The following is a 19,547-nucleotide window of genomic DNA, read 5'->3' on the forward strand; positions in this document are numbered from 1 at the left end:
AGGAAAAAGAACAGAGAAATTGTGACATGTTCCAGGTCTCAGAGCAGGCAAAGGGCAGAGCTGGGATTAGAATCCGGATCTCCTGACTCCCAGTCCCATGTCCACACTAGGCTACACTGCTCTTAGTGTATACAGACATGCACTAGGTGCTTGGGAGAGTACAAGGCAACAGAGTTGGTAGACATGTTCCCTACCCACAAGGAACATTCATCATATATGTGCGTGCATATCTTTGTACTTGGTGGTTTCCCCTTACTTATCAATGAGTGGTATTTATTGAGTGCTTACAGAGCATTAGTGGTATTTACAGAGCACTGTGTACTAAGTCTCTGTAAAATGGGGATTGAGACTCTGAGCCCTATGTGGGACAGGGACTGTGCCTAACCCAATTATCTTGTATTTTCCCCAGTGCTTAGTATAGTGCCTGGCCTGGCCTGGAATGCCCTCCCTCTGCACGTCCGCCAAGCTAGCTGTCTTCCTCCCTTCAAAGCCCTACTGAGAGCTCACCTCCTCCAGAAGGCCTTCCCAGACTGAGCCCCCTCTTTCCTCTCCCCCTCCTCCCCCTCCCCCCACCTTACCTCCTTCCCCTCCCCACAGCACCTGTGTATATGTATATGTTTGTACATATTTATTACTCTATTTTATTTGTACATATTTATTCTATTTTATTTTGTTAATATGTTTTGTTGTCTGTGTCCCCCTTCTAGACTGTGAGCCCGCTGTTGGGGAGGGACCGTCTCTATATGTTGCCAACTTGTACTTCCCAAGCACTTAGTACAGTGCTCTGCACACAGTAAGCGCTCAATAAATATGATTGAATGAATGAATCAATGGCACTTAATGAATACCATTCAAAAGAAAGAAATACGAAATGAGAGACATTCCGAGGCGGTTCTGCTTCCCTTAGGTGGCTGGTGCTGGGCTGGAGGTGAAGGGATGGGCAGAAGGCTGGCATTCTTCTCCCAATCCCTCAGGGACCACCTGGCAGAGCTGTGCCTAGCACCTGCCCAGAAGGGAAAATGGACTGACTCTACAAACCCTAGGAGTGTGGGGTTGCAACTTCCTCACAAAGTAGGGTAGAGGGTTTAAAAAAGACCCAGATAACCCCCACCAACCCATTTTAGTTGGTCGTCTAATGATCAGGGTCCAGCAACCATAAGCCTTTCGGAGCTTCTTGGGCTCCTGAATTCCCTTGGGCATGGAGCAGGAATTTTCCAAGGGATCTCAGGCAATCCTGTCTCCATTTTGACTGGAGGCAAGAAGATAAGGACTGGAGAAAAGGGAGAATCAACGCCTTTATCTCTTGCTCTGCATTCCCAGAAGATGCTGACTCGGGTCCAGAACAGTGAGACCTTAGGATTGGTGGTCTTTTATGGTAAATGCAGATTTGGGTAAATACTGGATTATTAGAGCTAAACTTAGCCTCCAAATGGAAACTGGAATTCTTGAAGCCTACCTTCTGACCCAAGCAAGGGCTATTATATTTTTATTGTGTTATTCTTGCCCAGCCCTTAATAGCTTTGCCTCCTGGCCGATTCATCTGCACAGTAAACAGGCCGACCAGCGCCAGGGTTGTGGCATTCACACAGTGGCCCCGGGAGGTGGGGCACATCCAGGAAATGGCCATTTTGGAAAAATACTCAAGCCTCTCTGGGTTTCAGCCACCTAGTTTCAGAGATGTCAGGGATCTCAGATGCCTTTTGAAAAGGAAGAAGGATGATGCTGAGAAATGGTGGTTGAGGGGGCCCACTCTGATCGAGACAGGGCTGAGGGTGAGGGGGGTGGCTTTAGGGGATGAGTATTAGCTGAAAGGAGTGAAGGAGGTGGTGGGGGGGGGGTGGGACCAGCCCCAGCTGCCGAGAAAGCTGAGGGAAATCGCTTTGCATGCGTCCACTTTTAATAATAATAATAATGGAATTTATGAAGCACTTAATGGGATTTGTGAAGTGCTTATGTGCCAAACCGTGGGGTAGTCACAGGCCAATCAGATACAGTCCCTGTTCCTCATGGGGCTCACGGTCTAAGAGGGAGGCAGAACAGGTATTGAATCCTCATTTTACAGATGAAGGAACCGAGACACAGAGAAGCCAAGTGACTTGTCTGCAGTTACACAGCAGGCAAGTGGAGGAGCTGAGATCAGAACCTGGATCTCACAACTCCCAGTTCTACACTCTTGTTGCTAAACTAGGCTGCTCCTTGCTTCAGGCGACATTCATCTTCTGGATTCCACCACTGAAGGTAGGGCATGGGTCCCAGAGAATTCTCTCGAATGATCACCCTCTCTTAGTGAGATTCTCACAAGATTTAAGTTTCACTTATTAAAATCCAGCCTGTCCATAGCACTGATGTTGCGTTCTGTCCCACTTGATGTATAGTCATACTTTGCGTTTGCAGAGTGCTTTATAATTGCTGTATTAGCCAATTATGAGAATTTATAAAGAAGCAAAAATAAGTCTCTAATTTGGGGCAGGGAGCTTTTATTAAAAATGAAAAAGGTTATTAAAACAATATAAAGGTAATTATCTTCTCTGTCTGACGGGAAGAAAACTAGGAAATTTAGTGTCGGAGAAGCCACTAGGTGAGTAAGCTATTCCTGCTCATTTAGCAGTACACAAAAGGCAGCAAAGCTTTGTTGGAGAATCTCTCTGGGGTCCACAGCTCCACCCCAGATTGGGACTGTGCCGCCCTGGAGTGGTTACTCTACTTCTCCTGGCCCTCATCCTATTCTCTAAAGTTGCGATCATCCCAAGATCCCCCTTTTCTTGGAGTCCTGAGATTGAGGCACAGATGTCCTGCAAAGTGCTTCAGCTTTTGGGGAAGCAGAGCTGCATTAGAGACAAGGAAGCACAGAGTTAAAGCTGCTGGAAACCTGCCCTGAGAAGAGAAAGTTGTGAGGCCTGTGCTCTGAAACTCTGCAGCCAGCTTAATTATGACATTTATGGCATTTATTAAGCACTTACTCTGTGCTAAGCACTGGAGTAGGAGTTGTAACCTTGGATACCCAAAGGCCCAACGGTGACGATCCCTGTCTCACCCGCCCTCTTTATCCAGACAGGGTAGCCTGGTGGAATCAATCAATCAACCAGCCGTATTTATTGAGTGCTTACTGTGTGCAGAGCACTGTACTAAGCGCTTGGGAAGTACAAGTTGGCAACATATGAGCACAGGCCTGGGAGTGAAGAGACCTGGGTTCTAATTCCAGCTCTGCCATTTTCCTGCTGTGTAACCTTGGGTGAGTCCCTTAACTACTCTGTGCCTCAGATCTCTCATCTGTAAAAATGTGCCATTCTTTCTTCTCTTCAGCGTGTCACCCCAGTTCTTGCCACATAGTAAGCACTTAACTTTTTTTGCTCAATCTGTGGTATCTACTGAATGTTTAGAATGCTTACTGTGTGCAGAGTAGTGTACTAGGCACTTGGGAGAGTATAACAGAGTTGATAGACATATTCCTTGCTCACAAGGTGTGTACAGTCTAGGGGGGAGACAGATATTAAAATAAATTATGGATATGGACATAGGTGCAGAGCCTTCAGAGATACTGCACCCAGGACCCTCTCTCCCTACAGTTATTATTATTTTTATGTGGGAGGATGAGTCAGGCAGAAAGTATCTAGGACCAAAATGCTGTTCAGAGCTCCATCACTCCAGCCTTCAAGAGCCCCTTGGAGCTCTACCCCCACCGTTAGACTCAGGCAGCTAAGCTAAAGCTACGTTGACATAACAGGGCTTATGGTGGACATGGCGTCGTGGAAAGAGTGAGTTGAGATGAGCATGTGACCTTTCCCTCCCTGTCCACAGAAGCAAACTATTCCGCTCTCACTGTGCGCAGCCAGCACTGAAAAGAATTGCAGTGCCAATTATAATAACGATGTTTGTCAATTTGTTAAACTTAGTGCTGGGGGAGACACAAGATCATCTGATTGCATACTATTCCTGCCCCATGTGGAGCGCACTGCTGATCCAAATTGGGGCCACAGTGATTCAACAGGATAATGATCTCCAGCCCTAGTGGAACGTGAATTCATTTCTTTGCTTCCCTTTACTTCCAAATTCAAGATGTTTGCAGTGGTTCTCAGTTGTAGAAACATTTAGGAGCAGTACATGTTCTTTTGAACCAAGCAAAAATTCCAGGTTTTTACCATTTGCAGGGGTAGAGACAATGGGGACAGAGAGAGAAATCAAGGTTTTAAGCACGTTGTCCAAATACAATAATTACTTTTAGAAATTGGGAGATTCCTCTCTTTATTAAACTATCCCAGAAGAAAGCTAAATAAAAACCTCTGGATGTCTTGGCCAAAGGAAAAAAAGAAAAAGCTTCTTGAAGCTTGTAGCAACAACTAAAAATAGCCTCCCTTGTTCCATGGAAAAGTGTGTTTGAACCATCGTTGAAGAAAACCTTAATCCAGAGTATATTGCATGATTTAGTAATTGATTTTCAAACTGCCTACCTAAGGGAATTCCACTGTGAATATAATGGAGGAGGTTTATGCTTACTGGAATTTGTTGCTCCTTTCCGGACATTTGACATAACGTCATCTCACTGGGGTTATGTTGGAGGTGGGGGTGGTAAATGAAACATGTAATGTAGTCTTGAAAAACTAGCTGATTTTTCTTTAAAGTAAGAAGTCCTGGCTTAGAAAGACTATTTCCACATCAGGTTTTACTCATTAGGTCTTAAAAGAGATTCATGAGAGTTTGGGCTTGGCTGGAGTATAATGGGAAATGGAGAAGTTGCTCTCAGGGTCCATTCTTCAGGGAGGAGGGTCAATTGCACAGGGGTCATTATACTTCTAGAAAGCCATGCATTGCTACAGGAGAGTGGTAGAGATTGTGATCTGACATAATAGTAATAATAATTTGGTATTTAAGTGCTTACTATGTGCCAGGCACTGTACTAAGTGCTGGGGGGAAATACAAGTAAATCAGGTTGGAAACAGTTCCTGTCCCACATCGGGTTTATAGTGTTAATCCCCATATTACAGATGAGGTAACTGGGGCACAGAGAAGTGAAGTGATTTGCCCAAGGTCACACAGCAGACAAATGGGACAAGTGGCGGAGCCGGGATTAGAATCCATGACCTTCTGACTCTCAGGCCCATCCTGTATCCACTAGGCCGTGCTGCTTCTCCATGCCATACTTGCTATGCAAACTACAGTATGTGTTTTCACTCCTGATAGCATTTTATCCAATTCTAACTTCATTATCCCCAAGCAACTGTTCTGTGTTAATAGCAAGCAATGAAACATGTGACATTTTCACATCCATCTGGTTTGGAGTTTGGGGTAAAAAGTCTAAATCATTTTTTTTTTTTTCCCACCAGGAGTTTATATTGAATATTGCCCAAAGCATTTTTCTCCAAGTGTGCAGAAAATTTTCTTCTGAGCTAAGGCAGAGATGATGGTGCCCTTGAAAGGGGCTTGTTCTTCTTGAGGGAAAGAAAGACAATTAATCAATCAGTGGCATTTAGTGAGCACTTACTGGTTACAGCACACTGAACTAAGCACTTGGGAGAGTACAATGCAACAGAGTTGGTAGACATGATCCCTGCCCTCAAGGAGAGCCACTGAATGGGAGGAGGAATGCCCCAGGGGCTTCTAGGTGGCAGCCTTTACTCTAGAAGGGTTGGAAAACAGACTTGTGTTAGATGGGGTTATGGTTTCCATGAGATGCTAAAGCATCATATCCAATTACAGGTACCAACTCCCTGAGGGTGATGGAATGGTGGGAGGCGGGGTGTCCCTTTTGAGACCTACATACTTGAGAACATGCAGCAGAAATTAGACACGGTCAATGGAGCTTAGTCTGATTGGGAAGTTCATATGGCTGTTTCAGGATCTCTGAAGTAAACCATTTTCATTAAAGCACCAAATCTCCTTCAAAGTCTCATGAGGAGCAGCTTTTATCCTTGAAAGTGTCGTCTTCAGAGCCTAGGCCAAGAATATTAGTCCTTCTTTCCGGGATCATTTCAATGACACTGTCCTGCTCTTTTCACGAGGCCACACTGCTTCTCCTTTCTTGGGGTTTGGTCTCTTTCAGATCGCTTCAGTGAGTTGACTGTCTCTCCCTATTATCCAGCACTTACTCAAACATGCTGTGAACTGCCTTGTTTCCAAGGGAAGAGCTGCCTCAAACACAGTTCAGTGTGTAACCTTAAGTAAATGGGGTTGGGGTTTTTAATCAGAGAAGAAAGGGCTTTTGTGTGGAGATATCTAAAAACTAGAGGGATCACTGAAGGTAGAGATCTTCCTCTGGACAGGGGCTTTGGAGGTTGACCTCTGAGGTCTTAAATGGCTCCTTACTGGGATTCTGAGACTCAGATTCTGGCCTGGGGAAAAGATGATGAGTAGGTCAGACACTTAGATTAACAAAGGGCCTAGTGTGCATTGTGAGGGGAAAGCAAGAGAGACCATCCGAGTCTTCAGATATGGTGGTAGTAATATTTATTTACTAAGCCCCTACTATGTCCATAGCACTGTACTAAGTGCTGAGCAAAATTATACAGGGGAGAATTTCACCTGGCAGCCAAGGAATTCACAATCTAAAACAATAATGGTGGAGTGTGGGGGTTGGTATTTAATACGTAAGGAAAGATGAAAGGATAAAAAGGTAAAAACATAAAAGACAAAGAAAATGATAAAATGCAACCAGAACAGAAGAGGGACTTTGGCCAGAGGAGCAGAGTTTTAGGCTCTTCCCAGTTAGTCCAGCAGCCCCAGCTACAGCTTTGTGAGTTTAAGAAAATGGTGTCAGGAGAAAAACCCACTCCCTCCTCCCCACTAGCTACTCCCTAAAATAGTGAGTGAATGCCATTGGCATTTTAAGCATTTTCATTCTTCGACTGCAAGCGCATTGAAGGCAAGGACCATACTTGTATCAGCTATTTCCAGGGGGATAAGGAGAGAAAGGGAGGAATATTCCCCAGATGTTACCTGCCTGGGTTATTTTTCTAGAGCAAGTCCCAGACACCCTTGGGGTAGGGGACCTGGTGGTAGTTGCAGTGCTGTGCTCTTGTCTCCTGCAATTCCAAAGAAAAAATGGGGACATGTATTGCTACCATGGAATTTCTGCCGCTGCTTTTTGTGGCTAACTGTGTTGTATTATACTCTTCCAACCACTTAATAGAGTATTCAGCACACAGTAAGCACTCCAGAAATACCATTGATTGATTGTTATTTAATTTGTACTTCAAGCTCCTAGTTCAAGGCTATGCTAACCAAGGACCCATATTAAATCATTGTTGACTCAGTGCTTATTAAATCATATAATTGAGGTGAGGTTTCTGCTTTGGGGGCATCTGGAATGAGGGAGGGACTCACACTGACTAAAGGGAGCAGCCATCTTTTTTTTTAGGGGGGGAATTGCTTTGTTCTCTTCATTTGTTCCATTTCCACATCTATCAATCAATCAATGAATCCATTTGCTTAGCAGTTCCTGTTTCCCCTTCCATAAAAATGGAGATGCTCTAATTCCTGCCTCACTTTGGGTAGCCTGAGGCCTAATGTTGATGAATGGTTTGTGAGCTCCTTGTGGACAGGAGATGTCTACCAACCTTGTGGTATTGTCCTCCCCCAAGTGCTTAATGCAGTGCTCTGCATACAGTAAGCACTCAAATACGATTAAGGATGGCCTTGGAGAAAACTTCTCAGCTTTTCAGCCAAGCATTTTCATGATCTGTGGCATCAACTCTGCTGAAACAGCAGCACTAGTGAAATAGAGGCACCCTACCGCAGCAGTGGATCTGAAAACATACAGAGAAAAGACTGTGAGCCCATTGTTGGGTTGGGACCATCGCTATATGTTGCCGATTTGTACTTCCCAAGCACTTAGTGCTCTGTACACAGCAAGTGCTCAATAAATATGATTGAATAAATGAAAGCAAGAGGAAATAAATTCATAGGTATATCTGTTTTCTGATCTATTCAAAAATTCTTCACCGTTTTGCTTGAGGAGCAGAAGGTTCAAATTGAACATCTTGAGCAAATGCCCCACTCTCTGGCACCACCTCTTGGCCCCAAGAAAATGTCATTCCCAGAAGAAACTTAGCAAACAAGCGCTCAGTCCAGAAAAAATATTTCAATTAGTTTTTCCAGATGGTTTGTGCTGTTGTTTTGGTAACTGAAAATAGTCTGTGAAGTATTTTAAGCTGCTTTATTTTCCTTTCGCCTTTAAACAATAAGACACCGGTGCTACTTATGCAACCTAGATCTCTACTGCAAATACAGGTGCAGAATCCCACAGCTGAAGATACCAGAGGGGTCATCCAATCCAGCCCCCTGCATTCAGGCTGGACTGCATTATGACAATCTCAGACAGTTGGAAATCAATCCTTTTGAACTATCTTCATGTAAGGAGATTCTATAGTCACTCTTGGTAACCTGTTTCAGTGTCTAATCACCTTCATGATCAGATTCTTAGAATTATCCAGAAAATGCAGATTTCACAGAAACATCTGGACCAAATGGCTCAATGGAAAGAGCACGGGCTTGAGAGTCAGAGGTCATGGGTTCAAATCCCGGCTCTGCCAATTGTCAGCTGTGTGACTTTGGACAAGTCACTTAACTTCTCTGTGCCTCGTTCCCTCATCTGTAAAATGGGGATGAAGACTGTGAGCCCCACGTGGGACAACCTGATGATCTTTTATCCTCCCCAGTGCATAGACCAGTGCTTTGCACATAGTAAGCACTTAACAAATGCCAACATCATCATCAAATCCTGTTTTAACTCTCTCTATCCCTTCCTTTCGCTCAGAGGGATAGGATAGGGCCGGATGAGGTGGTCTTCACTGTCTTTTTGCCAGGAGCCTCCGGGAGGCAAAGGCTCCTCGTTCCAGAGTCAATCCAACAAAATCGGCTGCTGGCTAGAGAGTTGTAGCAAGGCTGGGCCAGATGCTGACAAGGCCGGTCAGTTTCCCAGCCACCTGCCTGGCTGGCTGGATCCATGAGTGCAGAAGCCCTTAGGGGTCAGGAAGGAGAGGGCAGGAATGTGAGGGGACAGTGAGTCACCATTTCCTCCCTCAGCAAGTGGCCTGGGTTAGGAGGCCTAAGGCTTCTGGCCCCAGAAAGGGCCTTGGATGGCATTTGGCAACCCCAGGGTCTAGCTGGTGTTTCTGGCAGAGGGCAGGATGGGTACCTTGTGGCCCTGAGAGGCCTAGTCACTCTGGCACCAATAATACCAGCTGCAGCGGGGGAACCAGCAGGGCCAGCGGGTAGTGTTTCCTTGGTGAGTTGACGAAGAACCAGCTGCCCAGAGAAAACACTAGTGGGCAAATGAGTGGGCAAGTCAGGGGGTGGGTGAACTGGCAAGCTGGCACTCAGACCCCGGAGCCTGCTGCCACCACTACAGGTGGATACATTCAGCCTGCCTCACTGAAAATGTTGCCATCTGTGACAGGATTATTTGCACAAAGGAGGCTCTGGGTATACAGAGGCTTGGTAGACAAAGTGCCACGTTCTTGGAGGCCGAGAAGAAAGCTTGACATTCATCAGCTGGGATTTGTTTATAGCTTAGGACCAATGCCCTTCCTGCCTCTCATTGCCTGCCTAATGAAACCCCCAATTTAGCATTGGAAGGCCAGATGTGGGAATGGTTATTCTTAGTAAGCTTTATTGTTGACCTCTTCCCACCATGCATCCAGTTCATAGTTATGAGGCTGAGTAGTAATAATAATGGTATTTCGTAAGTGCTTACTCTGTGCCAAGCACTGGGGTAAAAAAAGTTTATGAAATCGAGCACAGTCCCTACCCCACACAGGGCTCACAATCTAAACCCCATTTTATAGATGAGGAAAATGAGGCCTGAAAAGGGTAAATGACTTGCCCAAGTTCACTCGCAGTAGAGCAGTAGCAGTCAGAATTCGAACACAGAGCTGCTGACTCCTAGTCCCGGGGTCTTTCCACTAGGCCATGCCATTGGAAGGGAGTGTCCTGTCCAGAGGCAGTGAGAGGAAGGGGAAAGGAGATCTTGATGGCTCACTCTGTCAGTTTTAATAATAACGGTATTTAAGTGCTTACTATGTGGCCAGCACTGTTCTAAGTGCTCAAGAACTCCGAGATCTGCAATCCTGAACACACCTTCTGTGGCCCACTTGGGTTGATTGTGCTGGGCTCCGAACCACCCTTTAGACTGTAAACTTGTTGTGGATAGGGAACGTGTCTACCAACTCTTTATATTGTACTCTCCCAAGTGCTTAGTACAGTGTTCTGCACACAGTAAGTGCTCAACAAATACCATTGATTGATCAATTATACGGATCTCTGGCCCTCTTGACGAGCAGGACTCTGAGCTGCCGACCTCATGTCCCATTAAATCACCCCTGTCCACACTGAGATGGGTGATTTCAAGGATCCAGGCACATGCCCTTGGCAAGGGCACAAAGATAATGCGGCAAAGAAGTGATCAAGAGGAACAGGCCCATGGCGAGGGAGTCAGAGACCTGGATTCGAGTCCCAGCTCTACCATTAGCCTGCCATTAGGGCCTTTGGGAAGTAACAACTTATCTGAACTCCAGTTTTATCTCTAAATTAAGAATAATAAACCCCATCACCCAGGGGTGTTTGAGGGACACAATACATAATTGGGAAAGTGCTTTGAAAAAAATAAAAACCTCTTTACAAATTCAAGGAATTATCATTATTATTGTGAGATGAGGCAATCACAGAATCAGAAATAAAAACCTGCCAAAGAGCATCTAATTCACCTCCTAGCTCTAATCCGTAAACCCCAGGCAGATGGTCGTCCACCCCAAGGAATATCTCTTGTCCATCTCTCAATGGGTTATTCACATGTATTAATTCTAAAAACTCAAGTGGATTCATCCTCTCTTTTCCAGGGCTGGGGGTTCTGGGGTTCTGAGGGTGTGGGGATGCTTCATTTGTGGAAGATGGAGGAAAAGTAGCACATCCCAGTGGAAAAAGCATAGGCCTAGGAGTCAGAGGACTTGGGTTCTGGTTCCTGCTCTACCAGTTGCTTGCTGTGTGACCTTGAGCAAGTCACTTAACTTCTGTATGCCTCAGTTTCCTCCACTGTAAAATGGACATATCTGTTCCCTCTCCTGCTTAGATGGTGAGCCCCATATGGGACATGGACTGTGTCCCACCTAATTAACTTGGACTTACTCCAGCACTTAGAACAGTGTTTGCTGCATATCAAGTGTTTAATGAACACCATAAAAACAAAAACAAAAAACATAGTATTAACTTGCTGGATCTTCCAGGAGTTTGCACTGAGGTTTGGTCTAAGAGAGTCAGGGAGTCAAGGCAACATGTGGGTTGCTTTCTTTGGCAAAAAAACCCTTGACAATCCTCATCCTCCTCCCTCCTCCTTTTCCTCTGCCTCCTCCATCCTTCATCCTCCTCCTCTCTGAGAAGTGGGGCAGGCCCCCTCAAACCCAGTTCCCGGTTTGGGAGAGGAACTGCCGAAGATGCCCTGGTGAACTCCCTTCCGATTCCACAGCCCTGGGGCTGTGAACTCAGAGCTCAGGAAGTCATCACCAGCCCGTGGCTCATAAATCCAGCCTGCATTCCAGCCTGGCGGGTGTTGGGAGGCTGGGGGCTCTCAGCCAGGACTGCTGGAGTCAGGAGAGCGGAGGAAAAGCAAGATAGCAACTGGCCACTGCCTCCCCCGGGGGGACACCTTAAGCCCCAGGCTCTGCCATCCTTTCACAAGCCAAGAGAAGTCAGTGCCAACCGATGAGATCGGAGTCGGGACAGGTAGCCCAGAGGTCAGTGTGGAATGGGGAGAGAATCTGCCCAGGAGAAAAATCAAACCTGACTGACAGCAGAGGAGGAGCAGGCTCTGGGTAAAAGATTTGAGGGCTCGCCCTCCTGTCCCTGGCTGCCTTCTGCTTTGGCCTTCTGTCCCTGGCTTCCCTCAGTCTCGGCCTCCTGTACCTGGCTTCCCTGGGCCTCCTGTCCCTGGCTGCCCTCAGCCTCTGCCTCCTTTTCCTGCCTGCCCTCAGCCTCCAGTCTGGCTTCTGCACAGAGCTCGGCCCCATAGAGTCCAGGGCAAGCCTCCACTTGGCTGGAGGGCCAGCTCTTTCTTAAAAAACCAGGATTGGAAGAAACTGGGCCACCTGATGGTAAGCCCTGTCAGGGATGGGCACCAAGTCCTGTACTTGCCCCAGTGCTTAGCACAGTGCCCTGTGCACATTAAATAGCAAAAAACAATAGCCACGTGGGGGCTGGAGAGCAGGAGGTGAAAGCGGCAGCTGGAAGCAAAATTCCCTACCCATCCATCAAAGACATAGTGTGGCTAGGCCTTAGTAATTGGCCATAATTTCCTTCCTGTGGGGGCCCCATTGGGCATTTAGAAGGCACTTTGTACCCTTCTTCCAGCCCACCTATCCCTCTAGCTCCTTCGCTGTCCCCTTCCTCCTCACACCTGCCTTCCTGCTTTTGCTCCTGTCCTCCCCATATCCTTGGCCAGTTGTCCCCACGATCCAGCAGCATATCTTTAGGGTCTTGCCAGAAGAGGTCAGGGATGGAGACCAACTTCGATCCAGGGCTCCCTAGGCCTATCTCCCAGTCTTGGTAGAGCTGGTGGTCCAAGGGGCTTTTTTTTTCCCCGGTGATTGTTTTGCTCTGCCCGAGACAGATCAGCAGGGCCCATTTGATAGTCTAAGAGGACTGGCCAGGGCCCGGAGGACTCCCAGGCTGCTTTTCACCCGATGCTTCCTGGTACTTGAAGCAGCATGGCCTAGTGGAAAAAGCTCAGGACTAGGAGTCAGAGGACTAATATCTATCACCTTGCCCCCTCTTACCTCACCTTGCTACCCTCCTACTAAAACCCAGCCCACACACTTTGCTCCTCTAATGCCAACCTACTCTCTGTACCTCCATCTCGTCTATCTCACTGCTGGCCTCTTGCCTACTTACTGTCTCTGGCCTGAAACACCCTCCCTCTTCATATCCGACAGACAATTACTCTCCCCACTTCAAAGCCTTATTGAAGGCACATCTCTTCCAACAGGCCTTCCCAGATTAATTCCTCATTTCTTCTTTTCCACTCCCTTCTGCAACACCCTGACTTGCTCCTTTTACTCAACACCACCTCAGCCTGGGTCCCATGGAACTTATTCATTCATTCATTCAATCATATGTAAATATATGTAATTTATTTATATTAATGTCTGTCTCACCCTCTAGACTGTAAGCTCTTTGTGGGCAGAGAATGTGTCTGTTATATTATTGGGTTGTACTCTCCCAACCACTTATTACAGTGCTAGAGAAACAGCGTGGCTCAGTGGAAAGAGCCCGGGCTTTGGAGTCAGAGGTCATGGGTTCAAATCCCAACTCTGCCATTTGTCAGCTGTGTGACTTTGGGCAAGTCACTTAACTTCTCTGGGCCTCAGTTACTTCCTCTGTAAAATGGAGATTTTACATTTTACATGTGTGAGCCCCACGTGGGACAACTTGATTAGCTTGTATCTACCCCAGCGCTTAGAACAGTGCTTTGCACATAGTAAGAGCTTAATAAATGCCATTATTATTATTATTATTATTATTATTGATTAATCTGCCACTTGCCTATTGGATGACCTCGAACAAGTCACTTAACTGCACTGCGCTTGTTTCATCTGTAAAATAGGGATTCATTTTCCCTCCCTCTTAGATTGTGAGTCTCCTGTGGGGCAGGGACTGTGTCCAAACTGAATATCTTGTACTGACCCCAGGGCTTTGCACAGAATTTGGCACCAGCCCTTGACAAATGTCACAGTCATCATTTAATGTGTTCATTCATTCAGATGTATTTATTGAGTGCTTACTGTGTGCAAAGCAATGTACTAAGCACTTGGGAGAGTGCAATACAACAACAAACAGACAGTCCCTGCCCATAATGAGCTGACAGACTAGACAGCATTCCAATGCTGTCCCCTTCCGACACCTAATTTCTGCCTTTCTGTGCTCTATCCTCCGCCAAGCCCTCCTTTCGCAGCTGAAGTGGATGGGGCAGCTGCCTTTGAGCTGCAGAGCAGAGGGGAGCCTGATGACAAATCAGATATGCCTACTTAAGCCAGGAAGCTGCCGGCTCATGGGAAAACTGTGGAGTTCTCCCTTTTGTGGCTTCAATGTTATCGCTGCAGCCGCGGGGCAGGGTAATCCTGGCTATTGATGCCCAGTCACTCGGGATAGCATCCTTCATTGCATCTGACTCCTTTGCCTGAGCCTGCCGGAAAGCTAACTGGGCAGGAGAAGGTCTCAGTAGTGAGGGCACTGAAGCTGAGGTTCTGTTCTGCCCAGGGAGGAGCAGGAGGAATGCAGAACTCCCCTAGGTTTTTGGGTGGGAGGTGGCAGATTCCCCTCCCACTCCCAGAATCTCTCCTGCACGCAGTGTTTGGATAGGACACAGCCTCTCACCTGCCCGGAAATGGGCACAAGGAGCTCTTCAACCAGTATCCACTTTAAAGAGGTTTTTTTTTTTAATGGTATTTGTTAAGTGCTTAATATGTGCTTAACAAGTGCTAGGGTAGATCCAAGATAATCAGATTGGACACATTCCATGTCCCACGTGGTTCTCATTGTCTTAATCCCCATTTTACAAATGAGGTAACCAAGGCACAAAGAAAGTAAAGTTTTTTGCCCAAGGTCACACAGCAGACAAGTGGAGGAGCCAGGATTAGAACCCAGGTCCTTGCAACTCCCAGGCCCATGCTGTACCTACCTGGTAGGCCATGATACTTCTCAGAATTGTCAGCATCATGACCTCTTGATCATAAAAATGAGTTCCCTCCCAGGGGGTCCTAGTGAGGCTGTAAGGATTCACTCTGATGTAATCTCAAGGCACCAGGACAATGAAACAATCGCCCTTTTTTCCCCCTCCATTGTATTTTCTTGTGCTAATTTTCACTCTTACCCTTCATGCTCTCCCCACCCTCCTCTTCTCTGATGATGATGATGATGGTGTTTGTTAAGCACTTTACTTACTATGTGTTCCTAAGCACTGGGGTAGAAACTAAATAATCAGGTAGGACAAAATCCCTGTCACATAATGGGGCTCACAGTCTAAGAAGGAGGGATAACAAATATTGAATATTGAATCCCCATTCTACAGACTGAGGCACAGAGAAGTCAAGTGACTTACTGCCCAGGGTCACACGGCAGGCAAGTGGCAGAGCTGGGATTAGAACCCAGATCCTCCGACTCCCAGGCCATGATGTGCTCTCTCTCTCTTCCACATATCCTACCTCCCCACTGCCCTTCACTTTTCCTCTATCCATTCTTATTTTTCCTCCCCCGATTCTTCTATCTCCTCCTTTTCTAGCCTCCCCTGACACCTCAAGTGAATCAGTGGTATTTATTTTGGGTTCACTGTGTGGAAACCATTCAGTACAGTGCTTAGTAGAGTATTGCAAGAATACAGTACAACAGAGTTGGTAGACAAGTTCCCTGCACACCAGGACCTTACAGTGTAGAGGGGGAGACAGACATTGAAATAAATTACTGATACATGCATAAGGGCTGTGGGGCTGAGAGAGGGGTGAATATCAAGTGCTCAAGGGGTACAGGTCCAAGTACATAAGCCATGCAGAAGGGAGAAGGAGTAGGGAACATGAAGGCTTGGGGAAGGCGTCTTATAGAAGATGTGATTTTAGTAAGGCTTTGAAGGTCAATCATCAGGCAGTCGTATTTATTGAACACTTATTGTGGGAGAGCACAATAAAACAGAAACATTCCCTGCCCAGCTGGGAAGAGTGATGGTCTGAAAGATGGCCCTGTTAAAGCTCCCTCACATACACACACTTCAGACATTCTGGGGAGTCCAGAACAGGGGAGTCCTGAGGTCTGCTTGCAGTTGGAGGCTAACTGTTCTTCCCTTGTGCCCAGGCAGAGGGGACCGACGGAGCTCAGGGTTTCAGGGTGAACCTGCCACATGTACAGCGACAGCAGGAATTCCCTGCCATCAGCCAGTTTGGCAAGTTTGGTCCGCTGGACGCATCCCAAAGAAAACACTGAGTTGCTCATTCTCATTTGGCTTGGGCTGGCTCTCCCCGCCCCACCACCCTTGGAGCATTTGTCTGAAAAACCTGATGAAGCAAAATGACGAGGCTAAGTGGTGGAAGCCTCACATCTTTCTATCGTACAATTTATCAGAAGAGATGTGGAAAGAGAGAGGAGATGGTTTTAAAAAAATGGATTTCATTCATTCATTGTTGTATTTATTGAGCGCTTACTATGTGCAGAACACTGTACTAAGCACTCAGGAAGTACAGTTCAGCAACAGAGACAATCCCTGCCCACATTGGGCTCACAGTCTAGAAGGGGGGAGACAGACATCAAAACAAGTTAACAGGCATCAGTAGCATCATTATAAATAAACAGTATTATAGATAGATATATATAACATTAATAAAAATAAATAGAATTATAATTATAAATATGTACATATATACACAAGTTCTGTGGGGAGGGGGGTAGAGCAAAGGGAGCAAGTCAGGCCAGTGGGGAGGAGAGGGGGAGCAGAGGGAAGGGGGGGCTTAGTCTGGGACGGCCTCCTGGAGGAGGTTAGCTTTCAGTAGGGCTTTGAAGCAGGGGAAAGTGTGCTAGTTTGGTGGATTTGAGGAGGGAGGGCATTCCAGATCAGAAGTAGGATGTGGGCCAAGGGTCGACAGTGGGACGGGGAGAACGAGGCACAATGAGAAGGTTAGCACCATTCATTCAGTCATTCAATTGTATTGAGCACTTACTGTGTGCAGAGCACTGTACTAAGCGCTTGGGAAGTTCCAGAGGAGTGGAGTGTGTGGGCTAGGATGTAGAAGCACCTGTATATATGTATATATGTTTGTACATATTTATTACTCTATTTTACTTGTACATATCTATTCTATTTTATTTTGTTAATATGTTTGGTTTTGTACTCTGTCTCCCCCTTCTAGACTGTGAGCCCACTGTTGGGTAGAGACTGTCTCTATATGTTGCCAACTTGTACTTCCCAAGCGCTTAGTACAGTGCTCTGCATACAGTAAGCACTCAATAAATATGATTGATTGATAGAAGGAGAGAAGAGAGGTGAGGTAAGAAGGGGCGAGGTAATGGAGAGCTTTGAAGCCAACAGTGAGGAGTTTTTGCTTGATACTGAGGTCGATAGGCAGCCACTGGTGATTTTTGAGGAGGGGAGTCACCTGCCCAGAACGTTTCTGTAGAAAGATGATCCATGCAGCGGAGTGAAGTATAGACCGAGGTGGGGAGAGATAGGAGTTTGGGAGATCAGAAAGGATGCCGATGCAGTAATCCAGTCAGGATATGATGAGTGAGGAGAGTGAAGTAGGGCTTCCCATGTCACTCCTGTTCCCTGGGAGAAGCAGCATGGATTTTCTGAGCAAGGGGGCAGTGGGAAAGTTTTTGCTTAGGTAGACTTCCCCCAGCTGACTACAGCAGAGCAGCGTAGTAGAAGGAGCTCAGGTCTGGAAATCAGAGGACCTGGTTTCTAATACCAGCTCTGCCACTTGCAAAATGGGAAGTCAATATCCGTTCTCCTTCCTGCTTAGATTGCGAGCCCCGGATGGGACGGATTGTGCCCGATCTGAGCTTGGCAGGTAGGTAAAGCTTAATAAATGCCACAATTATTATTAGTCTCAGTTACTTTCAAAATTGGAGATGACCATTTGCTTAATACATCTAAAATGGAAAAATAGAATATTGACCTTTTTTTCGTTTTTGGGTTTTTTATGGTATTTGCTAAGCAGTTGTTAAGTATCAAACACCATTCTAAGCACTGGGGTAGGTAGTAATTAGGTCGTACACAGTCCCTGCCCCACATAGGGCTCAAGGTACCCCCATTTTACAGTTGAGGAAACTGAGGCAGGCACAGAGAAGTTAAGTGAGTTACTCAAATTACACAGCAAGCAACTGGCAGGAGTCAGGTCCTTCTCACTCCCAGGCCCATGCTCTTTCCATTAGACCATGCTGCCTCTGGGGAGACAGAACTCAGGCTTTAGTAGCCTCGGAAAATTTTTAGGAAGCCCTCTGGGGGCCAGTTTTCTCCTCCTTGCGTATGGAATGGGATCATAGGAAATAATCAGAGAATAAGAAGATGACCAAGCCATATACAGAGCTCATATCTTCTACCGTCTTGGAATAACACCCAGGGATCATAAACCCACACTACCTGGAAGTCTTTCCTTAGACCTAAGCTATACCCACTTTGCTGCTGCCTAAGATCACATCTGGGTCTGTCTTCTGTCCTGAAGAGAGCAGCTGGCTATCTTCTCCTTACGGTCTGTCGGTTAAGTGCTTTGAAGTCTTCAGAAGGAGGATGCTGAATAAATCAAGGCTTTTGTTTATTATTCAAAAGAATGTAGCTTTTGAAGGATAGAATAAAATATTATTTGAGCTTTGCTTTGATATTAAATTCTGGTATACTGCTGGCTTTAGGTCATTCACTATTTGCACAAATGTCAACTTAAATTGCCACAGCCCAGAATTTTCTGCCTTGGATTTGGGAGGCCTTCATCTTTCATTCTGTTGAATTGTACTCTCCTAAGTGCTTAGTACAGTGTTCCGCACATAGTAAGTACTTGCTAAATACCACTGGTAGACTGATTGATTAATTCCCCTTGGTTATTCTTCAACTGAAGATTTCCCCTTTCCCCATTAAAGAATCAACCGGTTGATGGGGTTCACTGAACCCCTACGAGGTTCAGAGCACTGTTTTCAGAGCAGCTTCAATCCATGCAGAAGACTTGATCCTTGCCCTCAAGGAACCTACTTTCAAATGAGGTAAACAGAAAAACAGAAATTAGAGATAGCAGGAGCAAGACAAAGAACTCCAGAACTGTTGATAGCAACAGCACTTGTGTACATATCTTTAAATTAATACATTATAAATTAGTTATTCATATTAATGTCCATCACCCCCTCTAGACTGTAAGCTCATCATGTGCAGGGAACATATCTTCTAATTCTGTTGTATTGTACTCTCCCAAACGCTTAGTCCAGTGCTCTGCATATAGTAAGCACTCAATAAACACAATTAATTGATTGGCAAATAGAAAGATAAGTGCAAATTAATGTATTGAGAACTATTTATAAATTTATAGATTTGAAGATGTAGCAATATAGGGGCAAAGGGCAACTGTTCCAAGCAAAGTTCCAAGCAAAGGCCTGGAACATTTACGTTTCTGACAGAAGATCACTCTCTCCACCTTCAGAGCCTTATTAAAAGCACAACTTCTCCAAAAGGCCTTCCCCAACTAAGCCTTCATTTCCTCTTTTCCCACTCCCTTCTGTGTTCCCTTGCAGTTGGATTTGTGCCTTTTATTCACCCCACCCTCAGTCCCACAGCACTTATGTACATATCTGTAATTTAATTATATTAATGTCTGTCTCCCCCTCTAGACTGTAAGCTCCTTGTGGAAAGAAATCCTTTCTAGCAACTCTGTTACATTGTACTCTTCCAAGTACTTAGTACAGTGCTCGGCACACAGTAAGTGTTCAGTAAATATGGCTGATTATTGGATAAACTTTACTAAATACAATTGACTAATTGCTGGATAGACATTACGAAATATGATTTATTGTTGGATAGACATGACCTGAGAGTTGATTGATTG

The 19,547-nt window shown here is 45.8% G+C and overlaps 1 protein-coding gene across 1 annotated transcript in view; it reads left to right on the forward strand.

Moving 5' to 3' along the window:
- Positions 1–19,547, forward strand: part of CCDC3 (coiled-coil domain containing 3) — a 39,747-nt gene that overhangs the window by 16,049 nt on the left and 4,151 nt on the right. The gene's annotated exons all lie outside the window — the stretch shown is intronic.

Source organism: Tachyglossus aculeatus, assembly GCF_015852505.1.
Source record: "Tachyglossus aculeatus isolate mTacAcu1 chromosome 12 unlocalized genomic scaffold, mTacAcu1.pri SUPER_6_unloc_1, whole genome shotgun sequence".
Taxonomy (NCBI): Eukaryota; Metazoa; Chordata; class Mammalia; order Monotremata; family Tachyglossidae; genus Tachyglossus; species Tachyglossus aculeatus.